Source organism: Mobula birostris, chromosome 28, assembly GCF_030028105.1.
Source record: "Mobula birostris isolate sMobBir1 chromosome 28, sMobBir1.hap1, whole genome shotgun sequence".
Taxonomy (NCBI): Eukaryota; Metazoa; Chordata; class Chondrichthyes; order Myliobatiformes; family Myliobatidae; genus Mobula; species Mobula birostris.
This window is the reverse complement of record NC_092397.1, coordinates 32,566,286-32,576,819: the sequence shown is the minus strand read 5'-3', so window position 1 is coordinate 32,576,819 and position 10,534 is coordinate 32,566,286. Positions and strand designations below refer to the sequence as shown.

The following is a 10,534-nucleotide window of genomic DNA, read 5'->3' as shown; positions in this document are numbered from 1 at the left end:
GTGGTCTTTTCAACCACTGAATCACAAGCCACGGCGATTCGCTCTGGACAGAGTCATCATACGCCAGGTCAGACGAGCGATAACACAGGTCACGTTTCAGACCAGAGAACCCAGGTAGATTCTTTGCATGATGGCGGTGGGGAGGAGGTAGAGAAGATGAGGAAGATCAAGTGGCCAGCAATGGCAGATGAGAAGGCTTGGCGTGTATTTGATGAGGATATCAGTATGATGTTGGAGAATACTCTCAGGGGAACATCAAAGAGAAAGTTAGAATTGATGGGCGATATGATTTACGATGTTGGAAAGTACAGGTTTGGTTTGGTTGAGTTGAAGAAAACAAAGCCTACTCAGCAACCAAGCAGGCGCCAGAAGGAGATTAGTAGGTTCAGGAGAGAGTTTAGATCGTTGAGACAGAGGTGGAAGGTAGCAAGTGAGGGTGACAAGCCAGGGCTTGCTGATCTCCGAGAGCATTTTCGAATGAAGTCAGCATCACTCCGTCGTGCAGAGTCAAAAGGTAAAAAGAGAAAGAAGAGAGAGAAGGCAAGAAAGTCGTTTTTTGAGAACCCTCACGAGTTCACGAAGAAACTGTTTGAACAAAGTAAGAGCGGACAGCTTAACATCTGTCAACAAGAACTTGAGGATCACCTGGCAAACACTTACTCTAACGAACAGCAGGAGGCTCCTTTGTTTGACATTTCAGGGCTTGTTACGCCTACCGAGCCACGAGTGAAGTTCGATCTGTCAGAACCCAAAATGGCAGAAGTCGAACGGTTCATGAGAAAGGCAAGGTCAGGTTCAGTGCCAGGACCTAATGGAGTGCCTTATAAGGTGTTCAAGAAGTGTGAACAGCTGAGGAAATGCTTGTGGAGATTGTTAAAGGTGGTGTGGAGACAAGGTGTTGTTCCTTTGTCATGGAGTGAGGCTGAAGGAGTATACATCCCGAAGGAAGAGAATTCTGTATTGAATCAGTTCCGACCAATTTCACTCCTGAATGTAGAAGGGAAGATTACGTGTGGCATTCTGGCAGAAAGACTATCTTCATTTGTGATAGAGGATGGATTAGTAAATACATCTGAGCAGAAGGCAGGAATACCAGGTCTTCTCAGGATGCCTTGAACATTTTAGTATGATATGGCAAATCATCCAGGAGTCAAAAAGGCTGAGAAGAAATCTGGCTGTAGTTTGGCTTGATCTGGCAAATGCATATGGTTCTGTGACCCATGTCTTGATTGGGTTTGCGATGGAATTCCTATGGATTCCTGCTAAAGTGAGGAACTTTGTTATGCAGTACTACAACGATTTCCGGATGAGGTTTTCCACTCAGCAGTTTACAACTAGGTGGCAGAGCTTGGATGTTGGAATCCCAATGGGATGTGCAATTTCACCCATCCTTTTCGTGTTACCCATGGAGGTTATTGTGAGGGCTGTAGAATCAGTGGGACCAGGTGTCGCACTTGGTGGCGGAGAGGAGTTACCACCAATACGAGCGTTCATGGATGATCTTACACTTTTGGGTCCCAGCACGGAGGCAGTGGAAAATGTACTATCTAGACTCGAGAAGCTAATGGATTGGGGAAGAATGAAGTTCAAGACCAAGAAGTCAAGGAGCCTTGTTCTTAGGAGAGGAAAGCTGGTTGACTTTCATTTCACGCTTTGTGGAGAGGAGATTCCATCCATTCAGGACCAACCAGTTAATAGCCTCGGGCGATGGTACACAGAGGAGCTGAGAGACACCAAGAGTGTTCAAGAGACAGCAGAACAGATCAGCAGAGGTCTGATGTCTGTTGACAAGTGTGGCTTGCCTGGCAAGTTGAAGTTGTGGTGCTTGCAGTATGGACTGATGCCACGGATAATGTGGCCACTAACTGTCTATGAAGTGGCAATGTCCCACGTTGAGGCAATGGAACGGAAGATCAACAAGTATGTGAAGGACTGGCTTGGAGTACCGAGCAGCCTCACAAATGTTGCAATCCACAGTAGCCAGACAAAGCTCACCATCCCAGTGCAATCCCTTGTTGAGGAAGTCAAGGTAGCCAAGGTGAGATCATTCTTGATGCTTCGAGAGTCAAAAGACCCTGTCATCAAGGACACCCAGCCGGACGTGAGATCAGGCAGGGAGTGGTCAGCCTGTGTAGCAGTTGATGAGGCAGAGTCCAGGTTGAAGCACAAGGGGACGGTTGGGACTATCCAGCTAGGCCGCCAGGGACTTGGATGGACACCCCACAATTGGTGGTCATCTTCTACAGGTAAGGAGCGCCGTGAGCTTGTAACACAAGAAATACGAGAGGTTGAAGAGGAGAGGAGGTTAACTAAAACAGCTGGCCTGGCCAAACAAGGGGCTTGGACCCGCTGGGAAAGTGCTGGACAACGACATCTATCTTGGAATATTTTGTGGTAGGTGGAACCGCTCTGCATCTCTTTTCTATGCAGAGCAGCGTACGATCTGCTCCCAACACCTGCCAACCTCAGCACCTGGTATGAAGGTAAGACAGACAGGTGTGCTGCTTGTGGCGAGAAGGGAACACTTCAACATATCCTGATTGCATGCAGAGTCAATCTTTCCAGCGGCATGTCCACGTGGAGACATAACAACGTTCTCAAAGTTGTAACAGAAGCGGTTGAGCGGAGAGTACTGCAGCACAACTTATCTCATGCCCCATGCTGCACAGAACATCGCATATCATTTGTGAAAGAATCGTCCAATTCAAGGGTGTACGGCATAGGCTCACGATCAAGCATATTTTCTTCAGCCAATGATTGGTGTGTCAAGGCTGGCCTGGACGGGAAAGGCAGTTTCCCGGAGCAAATAGCTTTCACAACATTGCGTCCAGATATAATTGTATGGTCTGACAGCAGTAGAGAATCGGTTATTGGTGAATTCACAGTCCCCCGGGAAGACAACATCGATGAAGCCCATGAGCGCAAGTTAGCCAAATATGCAGAGTTAAGATCAGAGTGCCGAGACAGAGGGTGGAAGGTCTCATGCTATCCATTCGAAGTAGGCTGCCGAGGGTTTATTGCGTTCACTCTCCAGAAGTGGCTGCGTGACCTTGGCTTCACTAGAAGAGAGATCAAGTCAACTAGCAGGGCTGTAGCTGAGGCAGCAGAGAAAGGATCAGCATGGGTGTGGACCAAGTATGTTCAGAGGGGCAGATAGTCAGACTGTGTATACATATCTTGCAAACCGTTCAGTAGTTGCATAGACACCTGAAGAGCAGACTATCTGTTGGATGGAAGTGGCCAGCAACTCTGATAGAGGCAGATGCCAAGTTTTTAAGCTCACCAGTTGGAGGTGGTGCTTTAGCACTGCTGGCCTACCACCTCGAGGGAGTCTTGATCATAAGCGGGCCGAAACTCCTGAAGACAGGTGGCAGATCAACGGATGATCCCACTGGTGACAGCACAGGACAGTTAACATCTTAGTCCATGAGTATTTTGTAACTCTAGAGAGAGGGCAGAGGAGATTTACAAGGGTGTTGCCTGCATTGGAGGGGATCCCTTATGAGAATAGGTTGAGTGAGCTTGGAGCGACGGATGGTGAGAGCTGGCCTCATAGAGGTGTATAACATGAAGGGGGTCATTGATCATGTGGATAGCGAGAGGCTGTTTCCCATGGCTGAAATCACTAACACGAAGGGACATAATTATATGGTGCATGCAAATAGGTACCGAGGGGATGTCAGGGGTAAGTGTTTCACACAGAGAGTGGTGGGTGCGTGGAGTGCACTGCCGGTGGCGGTGGTGAAAGCGGTTACAATAGGGGCTTTTAAAAGCCTCTTAGATAGGCACATGAAGCTGAGAGATATAGACGGCGATGCGCAAGGGATATTCTAGGTAGTTCCTAGAGTAGGTTACATGGTCGGCACATCGTTGTGGGCCGAAGAACTTATAATGTGGTGTAGACTTCTCTGTTCTCTGTTCTATGTTCACCCTTTGTGCCACAGAGAAATCCCGAAGGGAAATGGAATACAGTAAATCGGTTCTCCCCGGGTTTAGAAGCGGAGACCAGAGACTGGTTTTTGGAGCGATTTTTTTTAAAAACCCGCATTCGTGAAATGGATCATGGAGTCACAGAGAATATAAAGATAAAAAGCTGGAGACACGTCGTCTACAGGATTCGAACCTGCGTGGGGAAAACACAATGGATTTATCGTCTATCGTCATAACCTCTTGGCCACAACTACAGCGTTCTCCACACGCGACAGGGGCAGTCGTGATCCCAGTTTCAAAGAAACAGACTTGCCTTTGAACTAAAAGCGAAAACTGCTGCAAATAGGCAGCAGAACCATTAGCATCTGTGGAAGGTGAAACAATATTCACGTTCAGCTGAATTCAATGCGGGCATTTGGGCGAAGGGAAATTGAAATAGAGCGGGACAGGTTTCTTCACTCTGTGAACACAACACCCCCTCCCCTCGCCCCCAGATCCCCATGTGGGTCTTAGCAGCAGGGACAACGGTGTTTGCCGTTTCCCGGCTGTCATGGAGAGGGACGTGCTGGGCCGCCTTCCTGGGTCGCTGCTCTACGTGGGATGAAAGATCTCCCACTGGGCTCTCAGTGACGGGGCTGCAGAATTCTGACCACGTGTCCAAGCAGTGACGGCGATGGGGGAGTCTGCCCGATGGCTGTGTCAATATTCGGACTGGTTCACTCCCTTCCATCTTCCTGATCCATCCGACATCCTTAGAGGTTTGAAAGGACAATTATAAACAGGATTTCTTTGTCCATTTGGTGTTGCGCGAGGCAGGACCCCATTATTAGCTCTTCGGCTCGTTCAGGGATCGATTCTAACACAGTCTGACTCCTGGAGTATGCTCGCCCTGGATTGTATAACTCCGGTCTATTGGGAGATGGCGACACTAATTTACCGGAATAGGATCTGCAGCAGAAATGATCCGACAGAAAGCTGCCTGGGGACTGATCGAGTCACACGGAACTATGGGAGACGCCTTACTCCTCCAATCTTTTGCAACGTCATTGAGCGATGGTTGTTACTGGTGAGCAGAGCTGCCTTCCAAGCACTTGACCCGGCTTCGATTTCCAGCCATGGCACGCTGTACCATTTTAGACTACATAACAAATAAACTTCTTACATTGACACGATCTACGCAGAACTCCAAGGGCCAAATAATCGACTCACGCTAATTCATGTTGTGAGTGTAAGGTGGCTTCATTAATTATCATTCACTGTGTCGTGGATCAGAGATGGAATTAACGTCCCTCAAGAGTTTCCCGTTCAATCCTGTCTTGATTCTATTCCAGATTCTACAAGAATGGCATTTCACAGGAAGGATTGGCAGGATTTGCAAAGCGTTTCCCCGATGCTGCCTGATTAAAATGATTGAGCTTGTTTGTCTTCACTGAAATGTCAGCGCCTAAGAGGAAACTTGACCGAATTAAGAAGTAGAAAATTATGAGATACATAGATTGGGCAGATAGTCAGAATTAGATTCCCAGGGTATAGATTTGAAATTCTACCGGGAATGAATTTAAGGTCGGAGTGGGAGAGAGTTTAATGAAGATGTGTGGCTCACGTTTTTAGACAGAGTGGCGTGGGTGCTTGGAACGGGCTGCCAGATTCAGAGACGGAAGGGTGTACGATGTTTTTAGATAGGCTCATGAATATGTTCGTGTGGAGCGACATCGATAGAGGCACAAGGAGAAAATCTACAGGTGATGGAAATCCAAGCAGCACAGAAAATGTTGCGGGAACTTAGCAGGCCAGGCAGCATCTTGGGAAAAATACAGTCGGCGATTTGGATCGAGTCCCTTCATCCGGACTGGAGAAACAATCGACGAGTAATTAAACTCAGACGGTGAGGGGACGGGAGAAATAAACACAAGGTGATGGGTGAAACCGCCGGGGGAGGGGCTGGTGAATTAACGACTTGAAACCTTGATTTGTGAAAGAGATCCTGGGCAGGAGAACAGGGAATCTAATACGAGATGACAGCAGGCCATGGAAGAATGAAAGGGGGAGGTAATTGGCAGGTAAGGAGATAAGGTCAGTGAGGGAAACGAGACCGGGGCTTGGTGAAGGAGGTGCCATAACCAGAAGTTGGAGAAATCTATACTCATGCGATCAGGTTGGAGGCTACCCAGACGAATATAATGTGTTGCTCCTCTACCCTCAGTGTAGCTTCATGGCGACAATCCAGGAGGCCATGGGCTGCCATGTCGGAATTGGAATGGGAAGTGAAATTAAAATGACGGCCAGAGGGGGATGTCACTTACCCTGTTGGACGGAGTGTATGTTCTCGGTGAAGTAGTCTCCCAATCTGTGTCAGGTGTCACCGATATATAGGAGGCCACACCGGGAGCACTCAATGCAGTAGATGACCTTGAAATACTCAGAGGTGAAGTGTCGCCTTACCTGAAAGGATTGTTTGGGACTCTGAATGGTAGTGAGGCAGGAGGTGTAGGGGCAGGTGTAGCACTTGCTTCACTTGCAAGGTTAAGTGCCAGTGGGAGGGATGAACGCACATGGGATTCAGATAGGGAGCGATTCCTGCAGAAAGTAGGACGTAGAGGGGGGAGGGAAAGATGTGATTGGTGGTGGGATCCCGCCGGAGATGGCGAAAGTTACATAGAATTGTGTGCTGGAGGCAGAGGCTGGGGGGAGGTAGGTGAGGACAGGACGAACCCTCTCCCTGGTAGAGGGCGCGAGGATGAGATGAGGGCAGACGTGAACAAAACGGAAGATATTCCGTTGAGGGCAGCTTTGGTGGTGGAGGAAGGGAGGACCTTTTCTTTGAAAACAAAAACACGTTATCTCCTTTGTTCTTGAATGAAACGTCTTATCCTAAGAGCAGACGCGGTGGAGACGGGGGAATTGAGAGAAGAGGATGGCATTTCACAAGTAACGGGGTGGGAAGCGGTATAGCCCAGATAGCTGTGAGAGTCTCTGTGTTCAAAATAGATGTATCAGTAGACAAGCTGCCTTCAGAGATAGAGACAAAGAGATAAAAAAAAAGGAGGGAGGTGTCGCATAAGGGCCAGGTAAACTGCTGTGCAGGGTGGAAGTTGGAGGCAAAACTGATGAAGTGGATGAGCTCCGCATGGGTGCAGAAAACAGCAGCACTGCTGTCGGTTATGTAGCGGAGGAAAATTATGGAGCGATACCAACGTAGGCTGGAAGATAGACTGCTCCTGGAAGCCGACAAACAGACAGGCATATCTGCGACCCCTGCCAGTGTTTATGGCTACACCTTTTGTTTGAAGGAAATGGGAGGAGTCGAAGGAGAAATTATTGAGTGGGGACGTTCCTCCAGACGGAGGTGCGTAGTGGCAGAGGAGAGCTGGTTGGGTCTGGTATCCAGATGGAAGCGGAGAACTTTAAGGCCATTAATTAATAGTTTATAATGTGTAGCTTTTTGTTCATTGATGCTGTTGTGTTGTTCAGATCTACTCTGAAAGCCAGCAAGTACATGAATGCCAGAGTAGTCGATGTTGACATATACGTAATTAGATAATGATACTACTTTGGACTTTGAACGTGCTCTCCGAGTTCCTATTGCCCACTATTAATTGCTTATATCTGGCTTTTATCAGATTTTGGAATGCTGGGAGCACAGAACCCGCCGTCCTCACTCGTTTTCCACTGGATGTGAGTCTATTCCACACCAAAATTGTTATCTGGTGACGGCCCTCGGAAGCGGCCGAGTCAGGTTGTCAGATGGATCAGAAAGAAGGACAAGAATGAAATAAGTCCGGGCGCCGGTCCTGCTACCTGCAGACTTTCCATATCGATCAGTGCCAGGGCGCCGGGCCAGCGTCCTGGAGCTCCGTCATTGAGAGCCCCCTCAGCTCACGTAGATCAGTAGCTCAGGAAGCAAGCCCCACTCCGCCTTCTCCAGGACAGCGGGGAAGCGGCACGCACCATTGTCTCTGACGCTGAGGCCCACCTGGCGATCTTGGGGTTTGTGGTCGCGATGTGAAGAAACCCTGTGCCGCTATAATTGAGTCCCTCTGTCGCATGGGGAGAACATGGTAATCCTAGCCGAGTGGTTCAGGTATTGAACTGGAAATCCATTGGGTTGTCTTCGGGAAGATTCGAATCCTGTCCACTGCAATGAATGGCCGAGCAGACTCGAAAGGCAGAATCACTCACTCCATCTTTTCTTTTATATCTTTCAACGTCCAGCCTTTGCGATTTGCTACTCAGATTTACTATTAAGGGTGAGGTTATGGAGTACTTGGTGACACAGGACAAGATTAGACAAAGTAAGTATGGTTTCTTTAAGGAAAAGTATTTTGAAAAGTCTTGGGCTGCTCACCTCAGAAAAGATGTGCTGGCATTGGAGATGATGGAGAGCAGGTTCACAAGAATGACCACGGAAATGAAAGGGTTATCATATGAGGAACATTTGATAGCTCTGGGTCTGTACTCAATGGTATTTAGAAAGATTAGGTGGGATCTTATTGAAACCTTTCGAATGTTGAAAGGCCTGGACAGAGTAGATGTGGGAAAAGATATTCCCTACTGTGGTGAAGTTAAGGATAAGAGGTCGCAGTCTCAAGAGAGAGAGGCGTCTATTTCAAGCAGATGCAGACGCAAGCATCGGCGGATGCGAGGTCGTTGGGGGTATTGAAAGCAGAGCGAGATATTCTCTTGGCTGGACAAGGCAACAAAGCCTATGAGAGAAGGCGAGGAACTGGGACTGAAGAGGGGAAACATAGATCAACCCCCATGATCAGATGGTGATGCAGACTCGATGAGCCACATAACCTAATTCTGCTCCTGTACCTTATGATCTATGGGATCAGATTGAAGATTTCATCATAAATTCGACATCGGGGATGTGGCTCAGTGGGAGAGCGCATGCTTCGCATGTATGAAGTCCCGGGTTCAATCCCCGGCATCTCCACAGAATGTTTTATAAATGGGCGGAAAACAGATGAAGAACTTACTCTACGCTCAGCCTTCATTTCCCTCATTGAAGTACGGGATAAGCCTGTAACATGTGGGAGAGTTAAGAACGGGCCCTTGCTGTATCCGTGGGGAAACTCAAATAACATTGCGCAACATTCATTGCACAGCAATTCCAGTTACTCTGTGAAGGACAGTGTCTCAGCGGATCCGCGGAACCCATAACCTCCAGGTCGATAGATCGAAACCATCTTCTGCTGTATTCATCACTTATCAGTGCGTTTTAACACCGCGACCTGTCATATTATGTCCAGATACTTGGGAATCCACCGCTTTCAGTTGAATAATAGAAGGAAAAATGAAGAAAGATTTTAAATTACATGTGTGCAACGATCGGAGATGGGCATTTCTGGTTTATCTGAGGCTTTTGGTTCTGGTGTGTACAATATGATTTCTTAGGCGCACACTCATCCACACAGGTTTTAATGAAGTCAGTGACAGCTGTGGCGTAACCCACTGGGACTCGAAGATGAATCCCTGAACACAGTCCTGTCTACAGATTTAAAGCTCTCCTACAAGAGCCGCTGCACCTCCCTTGTCCATATCTTTTTAGTCCTCAGTACTGATGCTGCGGACATCAGTGCCTACCTGTATTTAGGGAGTAGAAATAGAGCCAGACTTTCCAGTGTGGGCAAAGTGGAAATTTGGAAAAATATTTTCTTGTATCAGTTAAATCCTGTTGACGAATGTTCCCTTTCCCAAAACACAATCATGCCGGGATGGAAACTTTATGCAATGATCCGCTGAATCGGAAACGATTCCGACGACTCTCCCATCGCCCAGTAAAAAGCGCGTCTGTGAAATGCGCCAGTGCTACAGTCAACGAACAGACATTGGGTGACTCAATGAAGTATCCTCTCCTCGGAAATCTCAATGTCAGATCGCTCTTTCGCACTGAATTTTCGTTAGTTTAGTGGTTAGTATCCCCATCTGCACGGGGAAGACGGGGTCAATTTCCCCGTCAGAGAAATGGTTTTGCTCTTTCCATATTAAATGTAATTGTAACTCGAATTGAAAAGGGTTAAAGAGGTTAAATCCGAGTTTGGGGTTGAAGTGATCGGTTGTTTGCGGATGTGAAACAGTCGATCTGCAGTGAACCCGGGAAGGGAGAGTCTGCCGAGAGGGCGGAACTTTGTGTTCAGCTTCGATAAATCTCCCCTCAGCGACTCTGCATCTCAGAGTTATTCAGCGTAACACGCGGTGACAGAGAACAATGTTTCCAGAAATATTTACTTCATCCGCCTCTGCCACATTTTAAAAGTTAAACAAAGGCTGTTCTTGCGCTCGATTTAAGGTTTACAGTTCAAAGAGTCAGAAAGGAGAGGGCGAGTGGAATCGGTGCCTTCACCCAGCTCAGGCCACCCTGCAGAAACTCCGTGAGACTCCTTCCGTCTGACTGCGAGCTCGGAGCTGTGAAAGGTCATCGACCTGAAACGTGAACTCTGTATCTCCCTCCACAGTCGCTTCCTAATCTGCGGAGTATCTCTGGCTGTTTCGGCTTTTAGTTCAGGAACAGTCCTGTTTCTCCGACCCCGGGATCGGTGCTGTCCTCATCCGTCCCGGGACACAGTGATTACGTCCCATGTAAAATGTCGTTCTTTGAGGA

The 10,534-nt window shown here is 48.0% G+C and overlaps 1 non-coding gene across 1 annotated transcript; it reads left to right on the top strand.

Moving 5' to 3' along the window:
- The first annotated feature begins 8,794 nt into the window (after positions 1 to 8,794).
- Positions 8,795 to 8,866, top strand: trnaa-cgc (transfer RNA alanine (anticodon CGC)). The gene has a single exon. It is a non-coding gene; the product is annotated as a tRNA-Ala (tRNA).
- Positions 8,867 to 10,534: the final 1,668 nt, after the last annotated feature.